Genomic DNA, 19,598 nt, shown 5'->3' on the forward strand with positions numbered 1-19,598 from the left:
AACCCTATTGCACTTTTGGTGGGAATGTAAATTGGTACAACCACTGTGGAAAACAACATGGAGATTCCTCAGAAAACTAAAAATAGACTTACCATTTGATCCAGCAATCCCACTCCTAGGATCTATCCAGAGAAAACCATGACTCAAAAAGATACATGTACTCCAATGTTCATTGCAGCTCTATATACAATAGCCAAGACATGGAAGCAATCTAAATATTCATTGGCAGAGGAATGGATAAAAACGGTGTGGTACACAAAAGGAACTAAATAACAAATTTGCAGAAACGTGGATGGACCTAGAAATTATCATGATAAGTGAAGTTAGTCAGACAGTGAGATAACATCATATGCTATCACTTATATGTGGAATCTAAAAAAAGACACAACGAACTTCTTTGCAGAACAGATACTGACTCACAAACTTTGAAAAACATGGTTTCCAAATGAGACAGTTTTGAGGTGGGGTTGGGCTGGGTTTGGGGATGGAAATGCTACAGAATCGAGTGATGATCATTGTACAACTATAAATGTAGTAAAATTCATTGAGTAATTTAAAAACTATATATATTCTTTTTCACACTACTTTTTCAAGGAGTAGTAGTGATATTTTAAAACAAAATTTACATATTTTAATATGTATATGCATATACTCCAATCAACTTTCTAACTACTTTTGTACTTTGCACGTTAAGAATATCTGGCTGGTAGAGAAAAAACAAATTATTTTATAAATCTCATGTCCTAAAGTTATGCAGAAGTTAATAGAAGCTCACTTAACAATAAGAGCTTTTTCTCTATTACTGTCTATACATACAAGTAAGATATATGAATATGAGATATTTTTAAAGCAGATTCCAGAAATGCATCACCTGAGCCCACTGGCTGATAAAGTTATTGCATAACATTTCTTATCCCAAATATTTAGAAATATTTCTTTCCTTAAGTGTCCCCATTTTTTTTCAGAGAAAGTGGCAAACTGAAATAATAAAGTCTTATCACTATTGGAGTTTTGTTTTTAAATCCTTATATTTAATGAATAACTGAGATAAGTTTTGGAGGATGTTTCTCTGTATGATCCAAATCTATTAATAAAATACAGTATTGCAAAATTTTAAGATTATACAGAGAAAATTAATTCTCTAAAATGAATGTACTTTCTTTACTAGTAATAATTTAATAAAACAAAGTTTACTGCAATAGCATGCTTAATATAATTGCATACCAAGGGAAATTAATGACTAATTTACAAAATGTGTTTTGTTTTTATTAACATAAAAAATAAAGTTGTCCTTAACTTTAAGTACTACTTGTGAAAAGTAGCATTAAAATAGTAGAGAAATTATATGATATATACAATCCTATTAACTTTCCTTGAGGCTCAAAATGAATACCAATAAGCTGCTATTTTGGAAGAAAAAATACAATAAAAACAAAAACATAAACTGCTTCATGTTGGAGAATGTATCTGTGGAGACTAAATCAAGGAAACAAAATGTACTTGTTCATATAATATCCAAAGGCCAAAATCAATTGTATAATGTACCCCAAAGACTCAAAATTATGTGTTCTCATTCATATTTTAAAATCAAAGTTCTTTTGGACTGGGAAACTTGTGAACAGAGAAAATATTCTTGAATCATTAATGTTGCTTGTTGGCATTTAAAAAATTGATAAGATGGAAGGTATATATGGTAAATGAAAAATGTGACTCTAAGTATCATTTTATTAGCATTAGAAAATAAAAAGTAATAATTAACTTATGTGGGACTTTTGGCATTCCACTTGAAATATACACATCTGGAAAGATGATTATTCTCAATCTAATAGAGAAAAGATGCAAATAATATACAAAGGGCTCAACTTTTCTTGAAGCCATTACGAAGCAAGAGACTATGGGTTTCTGACAAAAAAAAAGTTTTCAAATGAAAGACAAGTAATACTTGTCTAAATTTGGATGTATTAACATGAATACTTGTTCAAATATCTGCTTTTCTTTTTGTATACTTAAAATTTTTCATCAATAAAATAAAAGTTCTAAGGTCCAATTGGGCTGGAGGAGACAACGCTAGACCCATTGATAGGAGGTTCTGGCCCTTAATGGGTATGACCCAGCATGCTAATTCATTTGTACTACCTTCCATTCGTTTCTTCTTAGGACATTTTTCATCATTTTAGGCAAGTTTTCCATGCTTTCTCTAATCTTTCCCATAATTTAAAGATGCCTATATTAGAAGTATTTTTACCCTGGAATTTTATTTTTACTTTCTTTGTGTGCATATTTAGATAATGCTAGTTGATGCCCACATCTGAGTGCAATAATTCCAATTTGAGTGATTCTTGAGTACAGGGTATTGGATTTGGTATCATTGTGTTGTAACTCATTTAGAAAAATGGAAAAGTATATACTTTTATCCAAGTTACATCAAAAACTTATTATATAGAAGTATATTATAATTAGTTTTTAACTTGGTAGGAGGATTGTCTCACATATGAATATGCATTTTAGCTTGTTCTTGTGCTGATCTCTTACTAATATTCACAGAATACTGTATACATAAAATGCCTCATTGTGTGCATGCAAATTTAAAAAGAATATAAATAAGTCTTTCAACTCCTTGGTCAGATTTATTCCTAGGTGTTTAATTTTGGAGGGTATGACTTGAAAAGTTATTGTATTTTCACATCCCTCTTCTAATATTTAATTGTTAGTATACAGAAATGCATCAGATTTCTGAATATTAATCTTGTATCCTGCTACTTTGCTGAATTTGTTGATCAGTTCAAGTAGTTTTTGTGTGGAGTCCTTAGAGTTTTCTGTGTATAGTATAATGTCATTTGCATGCAGTGACAATATTACCTCTTCTCTACCAATTCAGAAAATTTTTATTTCTTTTGGTTGTCTGATTGCTGTGGCTAGGACTTCCAATACTATGTTGAATAAAAGTGATGAGAGTGGGCATCTTCGTCTCATTCCAGATTTTAGTGGGAAGGCTTTCAGCTTTTCTCCATGAGTATTATATTTGCTGAGGGTTTATCATAAATTAATTTTACTATGTTATATTCCCTCTAAAACCACTTTAGTAAGAATTTTTATCATGAGTGGATGTTGGACTTTGTCAAATGCTTTTTCTGAATCTATTGAGATGATGATGTGGTTTATAACATTTCTTTTGTTAATATGGTATATAACATTGATTTATTTGCATATGATTAACTATCTTTGTGAATCTGGAATGAATCCCACTTGATCATGACATATGATCAAAAATTTTTCCCGTCGTGGCGCAGTGGTTAACGAATCCGACTAAGAACCATGAGGTTGCGGGTTCGGTCCCTGGCCTTGCTCAGTGGGTTAAAGGATCTGGAGTTGCTGTGAGCTGTGGTGTAGGTTGCAGATGCGGCTCAGATCCCACGTTGCTGTGGCTCTGGTGTAGGCTGGTGGCTACAGCTCCGATTGGACCCCTAGCCTGGGAACCTCCATATGCCACAGGAGCAGCCCAAGAAATGGCAAAAAGACAAAAAAAAATTTATATGGGGAGTTCCCATTGTGGTGCAGTGGAAACATATCTGACTAGGAACCATAAGGTTGTGGGTTCAATACCTGGCCTCACTCAGTGGGTTAAGGATCTGGCATTGCCATGAGCTGTGGTGTAGGTTGCAGATTCGGCTTGGATATGGCATTGCTATGGATCTGGCATAGGCCAGCAGTGACAATTCCAATTAGACTCATAGCCTGAGAATCTCCACATACTATGGGTGCAGCCCTAAAAAAACAAAAAAGACAAAAAAAATTATATGGAACAATAAAAGACCAAGAATTGCCAAAGTGAAACTAAGGAATGAAAACCAAGCAAGAGACATAACTCCCAGACTTCAGTCAATATTACAAAGCCACAGTCATCAAGACAGTGTGGTAGTACTACAAAAACAGATATACAGACCAATGGAACACAACAGAGAACCCAGAAATAAACCCAGACACCTATGGTCAATTAATCTTTGACAAAAGAGCAAGAATATAAAATTGGAAAAGGACAGCCTTTTCAATAAGCGGTGCTGGGAAAATTGGACAGCTGCAAGTAAATCAATTAAACTGGAACACATTAATTAATTCAAAATGGCTTAAAGACTTAAACATAAGACAAGACACCATCAAACTCCTGGGAGAGAACATAAGAAAAGCATTCTCTGACATCAAACTTACAAATGTTTTCTTAGGTCAGTCTCCCAAAAGAAATAAAAACAAAAATAAACCAATGGGACCAAATAAAACTGACAAACTTTTGCACAGCAAAGGAAAGCATTAAAAAGAAACAAAAAACAATCTGCAGAATGGGAGAAAATAGTTTCTAATGATGCAAACAACAGCAATAGGAGAAAATAGTTTCAGATATTGCAACAAACCTAATCTCTAAAATGTACAAACAACATATACAACTCGAGAGCAAGAAAACCAACACCCCAATTGAAAAATGGGCAAAATACCTTTCTCCAAAGAAGATTTACAGATGCCAACAGGTACATGAAAAAATGCTCAACATCACTAATTATTAGAGAAACGCAAACCAAAATTACTATGAACTACCACCTCACACCTGTCAGAAGGGTCATCATTAAAGTGTCAACAAATAGAAAATGCTGGAGACTGTGTGGAGAAAAGAGAACCCTCCCCCACTGTTTCTAGGAATGTAAATTGGTACAACAACTATGAAAATGGTATGAAAGTACCACAAAGTTATGTATAGAACTACCATATGACCCAGCAATCCCACTCCTGGGCATATATCCAGACAACACTATCCTTGAAAAAGACACGTGCATGCATATGTTCATTGCAGGACTCTTCACAATAGCCAAGACATGGAAACAATCTAAATGGCCATAAAAAGATGAATGGATTAAGAAGATGTGGTACATATACACAATGGAATACTACAAGCCATAAAAAAAGGAACAAAATAATGCCATTTGCAGCAACATGGATGGAACTAGAGACTCTCATACTAAGTGAAGTTACTGCAAAAGAAAAAGACAAATACAATATGTAATCACTTATACCTGGAACCTAATATATGGCACAAATGAACCTTTCCACAGAAATGAGGTGGATAGACTTGGAGAATGGATTTGTGGTTGCTGAGAAGGATGGGAGGGATGGACACTGAGTCTGGGTTTAATAGATGTAAATTGTTCCATTTGAAATGATTAAGCAATGAGATCCTGCTGTACAGCACTGGAAACTGTATCTGGTCACTTGTAAGGGAGCATGATGGAGGATAATGTGAGAAAATAATGTATTTATATGTACATGTTTAATGTATATATACATATATATGTACATATAGACTGGGTCAATTTGCTGTACGTTAGAAAACCAACAGAACCAGAATACCATGAACCAATTATAATGCAAAAAATTAAAATCACTGAAAAATAAGTAAAATATAAAAGGATGTAAAAAGTAAGGGAATGTGAGTAAAAGTATAGAGCATTTTCTTATTTTTTTTAATAATCTATAGTTGATTTACAATGTTTCTTCAATTTCTGTTCCCCTTTGCTGTATAGTGTTTTCTTTTAAGGTGCAAGGAAGAGGCAATCTGATGTGGAATCTGATGTTGTATACAGATGCTAGATAACCTGTCTTCTTTAAAATATTTTGAAAGCTCTCTTAAATATTTCTATAATTAAGACATGGATTTTAGTGACAAATATTTCTTAAAGTTTGCAAATACTTTGCCTCAACAGGCAAAGTTTATTTAAAAAAAAACTTTTTATTTTCTTAAATTCCAGATTTTCTTGATAGAATAGCAATTCTTCAGAACTTGTATCTTTCTAATAGTCACAAAATATCTGTAGGCCTTCAAAATTCATTCTTTATTTGTTCAATAACATTAACCAAAACAACGTGAAACAAGTGCAGCTTCTAGAAGACATTTTTATATCTGTAGCCAACATTTGGATTTCTCTCAAAAATTGCAATTCCTATTATCGGAGGAGACAAATGGTAGAAGAGTAAGAGGACACACTCACCCTCTCCCACAAAAACATCAAAAAACACATCTACATGTAAAATGACTCACACAGGACATCAACTGAATGCTGGCAAGAGAACTTAAACCTCCCAAAAGGGCAAGAAACTCTTGACATAACTGGATAGAACAAAAGAAAAAAAGAGAGAGAGAAAAGGAATCTGGATGTGACAAGCATTCCTGAGAGGGAGCTGTGAAGGAGAAAGGAAACCCACATCTTGATGGAAGGCCACTTAACTGATGGAAAGATCAGCCAAGTCAGAGGGGTCTCCAAAATGCCCAGGAAAGTGAAGCAGCAGGTCTGAGAACCAAAAATCAGAGTGAGAGAAGCACAGATCATCTGAACCACTGGTGCAGACACTGCAGCCTGAGATGCTTGGGTGGGAGCTGGGCGCTGAGGCTTAGACTCTAGAGGTGAGTCCATGGGAGCAGACTGGGGTTGGTGGTGTGGAGACAGCCTAAGGGACTAGGAGAGTGGTGTGCTGTGGGTAAGCAAAGCAGTACACTAAGGGATGGGGAGTGGAAAGCCAAGGCAGAGGGAACCCAGGAGAAGGTCCAGACTCACAGGAGAGATAAGGCACCATTGTTGGGGAGGGGAGAAGAGAAGCAGTGGGCCACCACCATAAAAATCTCCTTGCACCCCAGTGTGCACACTTGTCCACCAGCTTGCAGAGGGCAGGACATCCCCATGTAGCATCCCCCGCTCCCGTGGCCCAAAGTGTGCCCCCCCAACAGAAAGCTGCACACAGCTCCACAACTCTCCTGGCTGCCCTGCACTGTGGGAAGCCACACAATACCTTGCCCTAGACTGTGCGTCTCAGGCATAACCCCTTGTGACCAGAAGTCACTTGCAAGCCCACCATAGATCTGGTGTCTCCAGCAGTAGGAAGCCACTTGCTAACCCACAGTGTACTGGACCTGCAGATGGCAGAAGCAAACCACTGCAATTATCCCTGATTCCAGAAGTGGTCATGGCCTACCACAGATGGGGATATATGCACAAAAATCATTTGCAGCCCCAACCACTTCAGAGGGTATCACAGAGAAGGACACTACAATGGAACACCACCCAATGTTACTCTCAATCCCCCAGGAGCAAACCCACACTGCAGCTGCCAATGCCAAAGTTCTGAGAGGGGCCCTTACACTTGGTCATTGTCCCTTCCTAGGAAGCTGCAACTAAGAATGCTTTGTTAAGCACATCCTGTGGGGGCTAAGCAGGACCAGGTACTTCTTGCATGATTTACAGGTGGTGGGGGCAAACTGCCATAGTTATCTCTGGCTCCAGAGGTGGCAATGGCCTGACACCAATAGGGGTCAGTGAACAGGCACCATTTGCAGCCCCATTTACCTCAAGGGACTCACAGAGGAAGGCATTGTGACTGAATCAACTATTGGTTCTCTTGCACCCTTGGGAACACACAGGACCTGCTGTTACCACTGCTGAATGTTCAGGGGAGTATCCATATGCCAGATCCCTGTCATTTCCCAGGATCCTGCAATCAGGAACAGCTTGTTCAGCACCTCCTACATGGGCTAAGTAAGATGGATCACTTCATGTAAGGTTTAGAGTTGGTGAAGGCCAATGTTCAGAAGTTATTACTGAAGCTAGAGACAGTCATGGCCTACTCCCACTAGGTTTCCCTGAACACATACCACCTGTGTTCCAATCACCTCAGAGGAGGGCATTGCAATCAAACATAAGCTATTGTTGCTCCCACCACTCTGGAAACTCATGCACCCTTCTGAAACTACAGCCAAATTCTCTGGTCACCTTGTAGATCCTTCTAGAGTTCATTACCAGTTTCCAGGGCACTACAAATAGGAGTAAACTGTGCCACCTTCCTGCAGGTCTTTCTTCCATTGACAGCCCATCGACCAAGCACTGAGTACTGGCCTTACCCATTGCCCCTTTCTCCCTGAAAACACAGTGAGCATCCTGGGGATAACAGACTGCTTACACTGAAGAAAGAGACAGCAAAGATTCAAACTCCCACACCAAAAAAAAAAAAAAGTAACCCCCCCAAAAAATACAAAGGGTTATTCTTGAATATAAATAGACTTACAAGACTACAGTTTGGCCTCCCCAAATTCACAGAAAAAGAAAAACACAAGCAAGATGAAGAAGCTCAGAAACCATTCCCAGGAGTTCCCGTCGTGGCGCAGTGGTTAACGAATCCGACTAGGAACCATGAGGTTGCGGGTTCGGTCCCTGCCCTTACTCAGTGGGTTAACGATCCGGCGTTGCCGTGAGCTGTGGTGTAGGTTGCAGACGCGGCTCGGATCCCGCAATGCTGTGGCTCTGGCATAGGCCGGTGGCTACAGCTCCGATTCGACCCCTAGCCTGGGAACCTCCATAAGCCGAGGGTGCGGCCCAAGAAATAGCAACAACAACAACAACCAAAAAAAAAAAAAAAAAAAGAAACCATTCCCAGTTAAAGCAACAGAACTCACTTAAAGCAGTCAACAATGAAACAGATCTCTGCAGTCTGACAGACTTCATGTTCAAAAGGGAGATAGTGAAAATACTGAAGGAATTAAGAGAAGATATGAACAGTAATGCAGATTCCCTCAGAAAGGAACTAGAAAATATAAAGGAGCCAAGAAAAACCATAAAATTAATTTGCAGAAATACAAACTGAGCTAAAGTCAATAAAGATCAGAATGAATAATGCAGAGGAATGAATTAGTGATGTGGAAGATAGAACAATGGAAATCACCCAAACAGGACAGCAGACAGAAAACCAAATGAAAAAACAGGAAAACAATATAAGAGACCTATGGGATAATATAAAGTGGGCCAATCTACACATAATAGGAATTCCAGAAGGAAAAGAAAAAGAAAAGTGGATTGAAAATGTATTTGAAGAAATTATTGCTGGAAACTTTCCAAATCTAAAGGATACTGATTTCAAGATACAGAAAGCACAGAGGGCCCCAAACAAGTTGAACCCAAATAAGTCCACACCAAGACATATTATAATAAAAATGGCAAAAGTTAATGATAAAGAGAGGATCCTAAATGCAGCAAGAGAAAAGCAGTGTCACTTATAAGGAAACCCCAATAAGGCTATCAACCGATTTATCTATAGAAACAGTACAGGCCAGTAGGGAACGGCAATATATATTTAAAGTGCTGACAGGAAAAAAATCTGCAACCTAGAATATTCTATTCATCAAAAATAGAAGGGGAAATAAAGAATTTCTCCAAGAAACAAAAGCTAAAAAAGTACAGCAATAAGAAACCCACTCTAAAGGAAGCAGTGAAAGGGAAACTACAATTCAAAAACAGTCAGTTAAGTAAGCCAGCATGCAGATCTAAACATGAAGATGTTAAAAATAAAAAAGACATCAAAATCATACAATGTGGACAAAGGAAGTAAGAAAAATTAGATTCTTTAAATTTTTTAAGGATGTGTCTGAGCATATATGATTATCAGGCTAAAGCAAGCAGATATACGAAGGGGTTAACATACTTAAAAAACAAGGCAACCACAAATCAAAACTGACACTCACAAAAACTGAAAAGAAAATTATTTAAGCATAAAATAAATGGAAATCATCCAACCAAAAAAAGAAAGGAAGAAAAGAGAAACATAGAAGCAACTGGAAAACAAGGTTTAAAATGGAAATGAATACACATCTATCAAATTATCTTAAATGTCAATGGACAGAATGCTCCAATCAAAAGACACAGAGTGGGGAGTTCCCATCATGGTGCAATGGTTAACAGATCAGACTAGGAACCATGAGGTTGCAGGTTCAATTCCTGGCCTTGCTCAGTGGGTTAAGGATCTTATGTTGCCATGAGCTGTGGTGTAGGTCACAGATGCAACTTGGATACCACATTGCTGTGGCTCCGGCATAGGCCAGTGGCTACAGCTCCAATTAGACCCATAGCCTGGGAACCTCCATATGCCATGGGAAGTGGCCCTATAAAAGGCAAAAAGACCAAAAAAAAATAAAATAAAATACAAAAAGAAAAAGACACAGAGTGGCAGATTGGATAAAAAAGCAAAAACTTTCAATCTCCTGCCAAGAGACTCACCATAGGGCAAAGCATACTTATAGATTGAAAGTGAGGGGATGGAAAAAGATATTTCATGCCAATGGACAAGACAGGAAAGTAGGAGCTGAAATACTCATTTCACTCAAAATAGAATTTAAAACAAAGGCCATAAAGAAAGACAAAGAATAACATAATTTAATGGTTAAGGATCCATTAAAGAAAAGGATATTACAATCATCAATATACATTCCCTTAATATAGGAGCACCCAGATATTTATAACAAATACTAACAGACATAAAAGGAGAAATTGATGGGAATACAATCATAGTGGGAGACTCTAACACCCCAGTGACATCAACAGACAGATCCTCTAAGCAGAAAATCAATAGAGCAACAGAAATTACAAAGGAAACAATAGAAAAGTTAGACTTAATTGACATTTTCAGGACACTACATACAAAAAAATCAGAATATACATTCTTCTCAAGTGCACATGGAACACTCTCAAGAACTGATCACATATTGGGGCCCAAAGCTAACCTCAACAAATTTAAGAGTACAGAAATTATTTCAAGTGTCTTCTCTTACCACAATGACATGAAACTAGAAATCAACCACAGGAAAAGAAATGAGAATAAACTGACTAAAGGGAAACTTAAAAACATACTACTAAAAATCCAGTGCGTCGAAGAGGACACCTAGAAGGAAATTAAAAAATACCTTGAGACAAATGATAATGAAGACAAAACCACTCAAAATCTATCAGATGCCACAAAAGCAGTGCTCAGATGGAAGTTGATAGCACCACAGGCCTTGCTCAAAAAAGAATAAAAATCTCAAATCAACAAATTAACCCATGACCTAAATGAATTATAAAAAGAAGAACGAAAAAACCTAAAGTCAGCAGAAGGAAGGAAATCATAAAGCTCAAAGAGGAAATCAATAAAATAGAGATTCAAAAAACAATAGACAAAATCAACCAAACCAAGAGCTGGTTCTTGAAAAGCTAAAGAAAATAGACAAAACTCTGGCTAGACTCACTAAGAAGAGAAGAGAAAGAACCCAAAGAAACAAAATAAGAAATGAAAAAGGAGAACTCACAGTGGATACTATAGAAATACAGAAAACCATAAGAGAATACTATCAACAATTATATGCCAACCAAAAACAAAAAAACTAGAAGAAGCAAATAAACAAACAAAAACCTAGAAGAAATGGATATCTTTCTAGAGACTTACAGCCTGCCAAAACTGAATCAAGAAAAATTGATCAACTGAACAGACCCATCAAGAAATGAAATTGAATATATCATAAAAACACTCCCTACAAATAAAAGTTTAGGACCAGATGGCTTCACAAGAGAATTCTACCGAACATACATAGAGGAACTTATACACATCCTCCTTAAACTTTTTCAAAAGGTTGAAGAAGAAGGAATACTCCCAAAGACATTCTATGATGCCACCATCAACCTAATTCCAAAGCCAGACAAAGATACCACCAAGAAAGAAAACTATCGGCCGATATCTTTGATGAATATTGATGCAAAAATTCCCAACAAAATTTTATCCAACCAAATCCAACAACATATCAAAAAGATCATACACCATGACCAGGTGGGATTCATCCCAGGTGTACAAGGATTGGCCAACATACGCAAATCAATCAACTTCATATACCACATTAATAAAAGAAAAGTCAAAAAGCACAGATCATCTCAATAGATTTAGAAAAAGCCTTTGACAAAGTCCAACATCCATTCATGATAAAAAGTCTTACCAAACTGGATATAGAGAGAACATACCTTAACATAATCATAGCCATTTATGACAAACCCACAGCAAATATCTCAATGGAGAAAAGCTGAAAGCCTTCCCACTAAAATCTGGAACAAGACAAGGATCCCCACTCTCTTCATTGCTATATGAAACTTATACAACTCAACAGCAAAAAAGCCAATTACCCAATGGAAAAATGGGCAAAAGGCCTGAATAGACATTTCTTCAAGGAAGATGTACAGATGGCCAACAAGCACATGAAAAAATGCTCAACATCCCTGAGTATTAGAGAAATTTAAATCAAAACTACCATGAGATACTGCCTCACACAAGTCAGAATGGCCACCATTAATAAGTCCACAAAAAACAAGTGCTGGAGGGGGTGTGGAGAAAAGGGAACCCTCCTGCACTGTTGGTGGGAATGTAAGCTGGTACAACAACTATGGTGAATAGTATGGAGGTACCTTAGAAATCTATACATAAAACTACCATATGACCCAGCAATCCCACTCTTGGGCATATATCTCGGGCATATTTTTTCCTTAAAAAAATGACACATGCACTCGCATGTTCATTGTAGCACTATTCACAAGAGTCAAGACATGGAAACAACCCAAATGTCCATTGATAGATGATTGGATTGGGAAGTTGTGGTAAAATTATATATATATATATATATATATATATATATATATATATATATATATCAGCCATACAAAAGAATGACATAATGGCATTTGCAGCAACATGAATGGAACCAAAGACTCTCATAATGAGTGAAGTGTGTCAGAGAAAGACAAATACCATACGATATCACTCATATCTGGTATCTAATAGACAGTACAAATGAAACTTCCATAGAAAAGAAATTCATGGACTTGGAGAATAGACTTGTGGTTGCCCAAGGGGAGGGGTGGGAGTGGGAGGGATTGTGAACTTGGGGTTAAGGGATGTAAACTATTGCTTTTGCAATAGATGAACAATGAGATACTGCTGTGTAGCACTGAGAACTATGTCTAGATACTTACAACGGAGCATAAATATGGGAGAAAAAATTATGTATACCTTTATGTGTAACAGGGTCCCCACACTGTATGTACCTTGGGGGAAAAAAAGTGTGTTGGGGAAATAACAAGAAATAAATTATAAATAAATTAATAAGTAAGTAAATTTCAAAATAACACTAAAAAAAGAAAATGGGTGATTAAAATATTTCAGATGTTAAAGAAAAAATGTGCTTATATTTGTTATTCTTTAGAATTACTGGCATCTTGATATTCCACTGCTAATTTCTGCTAATGCATTGGATAGTTTAGTTTTTATCAAAAGAAGTTAATATTAAATTCTCAATATATAGAGATATAGGCAATGTGACATGCTAGTTAAAACTCAGAATTCAAATCCTTCCTCTACCAATGACTACCTGTGTGGCTTGAGCAAATAAGTTCACCCTTCTAAGAATTATGTAAGAATATTATGTATGAGTTGTAAACATAAAGCCTTAGAAGAATAACTGGAACATAAAATGTACTTTATAGATGATAGACATCATTCTATAGTGATTGTATCTAATTCACCTTTAAATCCCTAAAAGATCTATTGTACGCCCTTAAATATTATACCTACTGATTAGATTTCATCTCATTATTACAAATTTACAACCTCAGAATTTTTTTTGTTCTCAAAAATATTTCAAATAAGCAACAGTGTAAAATAGAGTAATCATTAAAATTATATTATAAAAAGATACAGATTGTGTTGACATACACTTTCTTTTAAAAGATACTGATTTTGATTGGAAAATGTACAAGTAGCTATGATTAATATATCCAAAAACGTAAGCAGCTAATATCTCTGTGATGACTATCTTTAGTGATTTATTTGCTTGACTTTTTCTTTTCTTTTCTGTGTGTCTATTGAAGTTCTGTGGTTTTCAGTTCCCAGGAGATTTTGATCTATATCAGTGTATATTTTGATCTATAGCAGGCTGTATGTATGTGTGTATATATATATATATATATATATACAGAGAATTGTTTTAAGTTGCTGGTCTCAATTTCAGAGGCATTTTCAATATTCTGCATTTTTATTCTCACAATTACTGATTTGCTATATCTGTAGATGATATCTGTGGACGATTCCTTATTTTTACTCCAGGTTTGCCTTTACAAGTAAGGTTTCCATTTGTGATGTTCTTGTTTCTAGCTGTGGCCTTTTATTTTCTCCCTAGAAAATTTCCTTTAGCACGTTTTAAAGCTGGTTTGGTGGTGCTGAATTCCCTTAGATTTTGCTTTTCTGTAAAAGCTTTTGATTTCTCTCTCATATCTGAATGAGAGCTTTGTTGGTTACAGTATTCTTGGTTATAGTTTTCCCTTTCATCACTTTAAATATGTCATGCTACTTCTGCTGGCCTGCAGAATTTTTGTTGAAAAATCAGCTGATAATCTTAGGGAGATTCCCTTGTAGGTTATTTGATGATTTTCCCTTGTTGCTTTTAATATTTTTTTTGTCTTTAATTTTTGTCATTTTGGTTAGTATGTGTCTCAGCATGTTCTTTTTTGGGTTTATCCTGTGTGGGACTCCATGCTTCTTAGACTTGAGTGAATATTTCCTCTCAAAAATGAGGTATAAATTAGACATACCTCAAAATAATAAAGGCCATATATGACAATCCCACAACCAATGTCATATGAAACAATGAAAATATCAAAGCACTTTTTACAAGAGTAGGAAAAATACAAGTATGGCCACTCTTGCTATTTTTAATCAATATATAGTATTGGAAGCCCTAGCCATAGCAATCAAACAAGAAAAATTAATAAAATAAATAAAAATTGGAAAAGAACTAAAACTGACATTGTTAGCAAATGACATAATATTATACATTAAAAATCCTATCAAAACCACCTAAAAACTATTATAACACATTTATATATTCAGTAAAACTGCAAAATGCAAAACTGATCACAAAATTGTTGCATTTCTATATAGTAACAATAAACTATGGAAAGAAAAATTAAGAAAACAATCCCATTTACTATTGCATCAAAAAAATAAAATACCCAGGAATAAATTAATACAAACTCAATGATTTGTATTCAGAAAACTATAAGATATTGGTGAAAGAAACTGAAGACAACACAGAAAAATGGAAAGAAATATTGGGCACATTAGCTGGAAGTCTTAAGGTTAAAATGACCTTACCACTCAAGGTAAATTTCAGATTAAATGTCATATCTATCAAAATACTAATGGTGTTTTTCATAGAACTAGAACAAATAATTCTATGGCAACAATGAGACAACAAAATAGCCTATTCAGCTTTAATACTGAGAAAGACAAAGCTTGAGGTACCACATTTTCTAATTTCAAAGTATAATAAACTATAGTAATAAAAACAATATGTTACTGACTGACACAAAAACAGATACATAGACACATAAATTAATGGAACAGTATGGTGATCCTAGAAATAAACCCTTACTTATATGGTTACTTAATCTATGGTAAAAGAGGTCAAGAATATACACTGAGGAGAAAACACCCACTTCAACAGACAGTGTTTAGAAAACTAGATAGATACACGCAAAAGAATCAAACTGAATTACTTACTCGTACCCTATACAAAAATGAGCTCAAAATGGATTAAAGACTGAAATATAAATTTTGAAACTCTAAAACTCCTAGAAGAATACATATGTAATATGCTCTATGACATATTTTTTTGCTGTCTGTTTTTTCAAGCAAGGGAAACAGAACAAAATTAAGCAAACAGAACTACATCAAAATAAAAAGAATTTGTACAACAAAGAAATTTATCAATAAAATAAAAGGATTTGCAAACAATATAGCTGGTAAGGGGTTAATATGCAAAATATACAAAGAACATACACAATTCAACATAAAAAAAAAACCAACAACCAGATTTTTTTAAATGGGCAAAATGCCTGAAAAAACATAAACATATTTCTAGAGAAAACATAGGGATGACTAGCAGACACATGAAAGGATTTCTCCTTTTGTTTCTCAATCAATAATCATAAGGGAAATGCAAATCAAAACAACAAGGGGATACATAATCTCATACCTGTCAGAATGGCTAGTGTAAAAAAGACAAAAGACAAGTGTTGGCAAGGATGTAGAAAAAAAGGAACTCAGGTGCACTCTTGGTGGGAATGTAAGTTGATACAGCCACTGTGGAAAACAGGTTACTTAAAAAATTATGAATAGAACTATAATAAATTCCAGCAATTCCACTCTGAGCATTTGTCTAAATAAAAACAAAAATACTAATTCAAGAAGACAAATACACCCCTATGTTTATTGCAGCAGTATGTGCAATAGCCAAATGGTGAAAGTAACTTAAGAGTCCATCAATAGATAAATAGATAAGGAAGACGTAGTATAAAAAATGGAATATTGCTCAGTCATAAAGAAAAAAATCTTGAGATTCTCAACAACATGGCTGGATCTAGAAGATATTATGCTAAATTAAATTAGTCAGACAGAGAAAAACAAATACTGCATGATTTCACTTACCTGTAGATCTAAAAAACCATAACAAAACAGAAAGCTAATCATAGATACAAAGAACTCATCTTTGCCAGAGGAGAGAGTGTAAGGAGTGAAATAGGTGAGGGAGATTAAGAGGTACAAATTTTCAATTATAAAATAATTCAGTCACAGGAATGCAATGTACAGTATATAATCAATAATAATGTGATAATTTACATGGTGACATATTTAACTATATGTATTTTGGTGATGATTTTGCAATGTAAGAAAGTATTGAATCACTCTGTTGTACACCTAAAACTAATATAATATTGAATTCAATTATAATTTTATAAAATGTCTATACATATATTTCTGTATATATTTATCTCAATCCTTTTATGATTCTATGTATTAGAAAAAATACAATATTTTTTCTTTCAATAATTTATGGTTATTTAGGCTATATTTTTGATTGTTGCTGCTATTAAAAATATCACTATAATCTTCCTCCTATATATCATCCTATTCAAAAATTGAATATAAGGAACATACCTAAAAATATGCTGCATCATAGTGTTTACACTTTTCCAACTTTATACTAGGTATTTCAAAATTGTTTTCAAGCATTGTTATTATCAAGTTATATTGCAACTTCAGCAAGGCTTAATATTTTCTATTTATCCTAATACTCTACAATTATTATCATGGTTTTAATTTTTTGCCTATCTAATGTTTAGTATGCTGGTGATTAAATTGTGGTATTTTTGCTTAAAGCCTACCTTGAGATGATGTAACTGAAACTAATACCACATTTGGTGGGTGGATCTATGTTTGTTTCTGTAAGGGGAGGAGCTAGAATTTGCAAGGATGAAAGAGCAAAATGGTCTTCATTTGTTTTGCTTGTTTCTGTCACCATCAGAAAACAGTTCACCTTAGTGGCAGTAATTATTACTTATCTATATTTTTGCATAGTCCCCATATCACATTCTCTCAGTAGTACTCATGAGCTAAGAGGCCTGGACCACTGTCCACAAACTTCACTTTAAGTTCCTAAGGTTCAGTGTTAGCCAATCCCTCCACTAGTGACCAGGTTCCAGTGTCACAGGTTCTAGTGTCACAAGGTCACTTTCTGAGCTTCTAGGTTCTAGTGTCACAAAGTCATATTCTAAGCTTTAAGGTCCAGCACAAAACAGAAGACAATTTCTCCTCAGAGATAATTCCAAGATTTTTTTAACTGCTTTAAATACTTAGGTGCTAATAACCTAAAGATTTCAGCTCCGTGGTGTCAATTGCTTTTATAAATTTTCACCACTTTGAAAACATGCTGTGTTCCTTCTTCAAGCCTTCTAATACTTAGTTAAACAACATTCTATATTGCAATGTCTGTGTTGAAATAATCAATGAATCAATGAATTTCTGGATTCATTACTGGATTCTATCCAACAGAAATATTAAAATTATCATAATTTTATTTTTAGTTGAATTTTTTAATAATGTTTTTGAGGAATTTTTCACATGAGAATTGACTAATTTAATCTCATTTTCAATGGATCTTGACATTTTCCTTACTAATATTTCCTACTTGTTGATCATCTTTATTAGTTATATTATTTATATTGTGTGAAGCCTAATTTCTTTTCCTTTATAAATACCTCAGTTACTTATTGTGTTTTGTGGGGAGTGGCTGTCTCTTACTTGATTTTGATATAGAAAAATCATTTAATATGTTCTGCTTCTGATTCCTTCTTTTAATATCCTTCTTGAATATGAATGCTTTCTGTGAGGTAGCAGGCTAAGATAATGTGAAAATTCTGATAGGAAAACACATACAGCTGCTAAATAACATGCAACAAAAATTACTTTAATTCATGTCTGAGTTTACAAGAAAGGAAAATAATATCCAAGAGTCAAAAGAAGGAATAGAAAACAGAGAGCTAACCATAAGAGTTAATTTTTTTCCTGAAATAGGTGGCAATGATTAAGCTCTAAAAGATTGTTTTTATATTTCCTTTCCTAAACTTTTTAAAATATTTTAAATGCACCAAAGTAGAAAGAGGAAAATGAATCCTATCACCCAGATCAAGAAGTATTAAGTTTTTACCATATTTATATAGAAAAGCTAGTCACGGAGTATGTCATTTCACCCTTCATTCTCCAAAAATACACAAAAAAGGGACAAATTTCTTGACAGCAAGGTAGGAAACACAACAGAAAACTACATTTAAATTTCCGACAATATAACTGTTAGACTAGAATTTTATTATTAGATTAGCAATTATTCAAGAATAAGTGAAAAAAAGACATTTTTTCAGACAGATTTAAGTCTAAAGTACTAACAAATCCTCACTAAAAAAATTACTATTAATCGATATGGCTTCAGGAACAAAATGGAGCTGATTCTTGTTACTCATGATAGTTAGTTATATTCTATAGATTTTCTAGGAACACTGAATTAGTGGATTCATAACTATTTCTCCAAAGAGAAATATAGACTTTCGTTCCTAGGGTCTCCTGGAAACTTTTTTCTACTTATATATCATGCTTTTTTTGTGCTATGTAGGTTTGCCAACATCATTGTAAAACAACCTGTCTAATTAATGTTGAAAACACACTTATCCATATAAACCTTTCCTGTATAACATTTGGCATATTTAAAATATATTTCTCAGCATCCTGATCTGTACAATTTGCCTTGACTGCAAATTTTTATGCCTTACTACCTTTTGAAATGAAAAGCTTTAATTAAGTTTTAATTTAGTTAACATTTTTTGACCCTGGGTAATGTAACCTTAAGTTTCTTTTGTTTTTACCCTGAAAACAGTACTATCTACTGGATTATTTTATCAGTTATCTTCTCACAAAACCATATATTATTTTTCCATTTTATTTTCTATATTTTTATCATGCAGTTTAGATATTAGTTTAGCACTTTTCACAGTGGCCTCACGCATATATGGGCAAATTTCCTCTTATTTTTTTCTGCATGTGCATTACTGATTAACATTGAACTCACCATACAGCATTAGAATTCATGCCTAAACAAAGCTTATTAATACAAGTTTTTGTCTCTATAAGGCACATCACAGCCTTCTCATGCTTAGCAACACCATATATCTCATCAGCACTATACTTATGGGACAATTTAAACAGTGAAATCAAAATATTTGTGTACTTATATGTGGAATATTTTTTAAAAGGATACAAATGAACTTATGTACAAAACAGAAACAGACTCACAGACTGAAAAACTTATGGTTACCAAAGGGGACAGGTAGGGGGTG

The sequence above is a fragment of the Sus scrofa genome, chromosome 4 (genome assembly GCF_000003025.6).
Source record: "Sus scrofa isolate TJ Tabasco breed Duroc chromosome 4, Sscrofa11.1, whole genome shotgun sequence".
NCBI classification, from domain to species: domain Eukaryota; kingdom Metazoa; phylum Chordata; class Mammalia; order Artiodactyla; family Suidae; genus Sus; species Sus scrofa.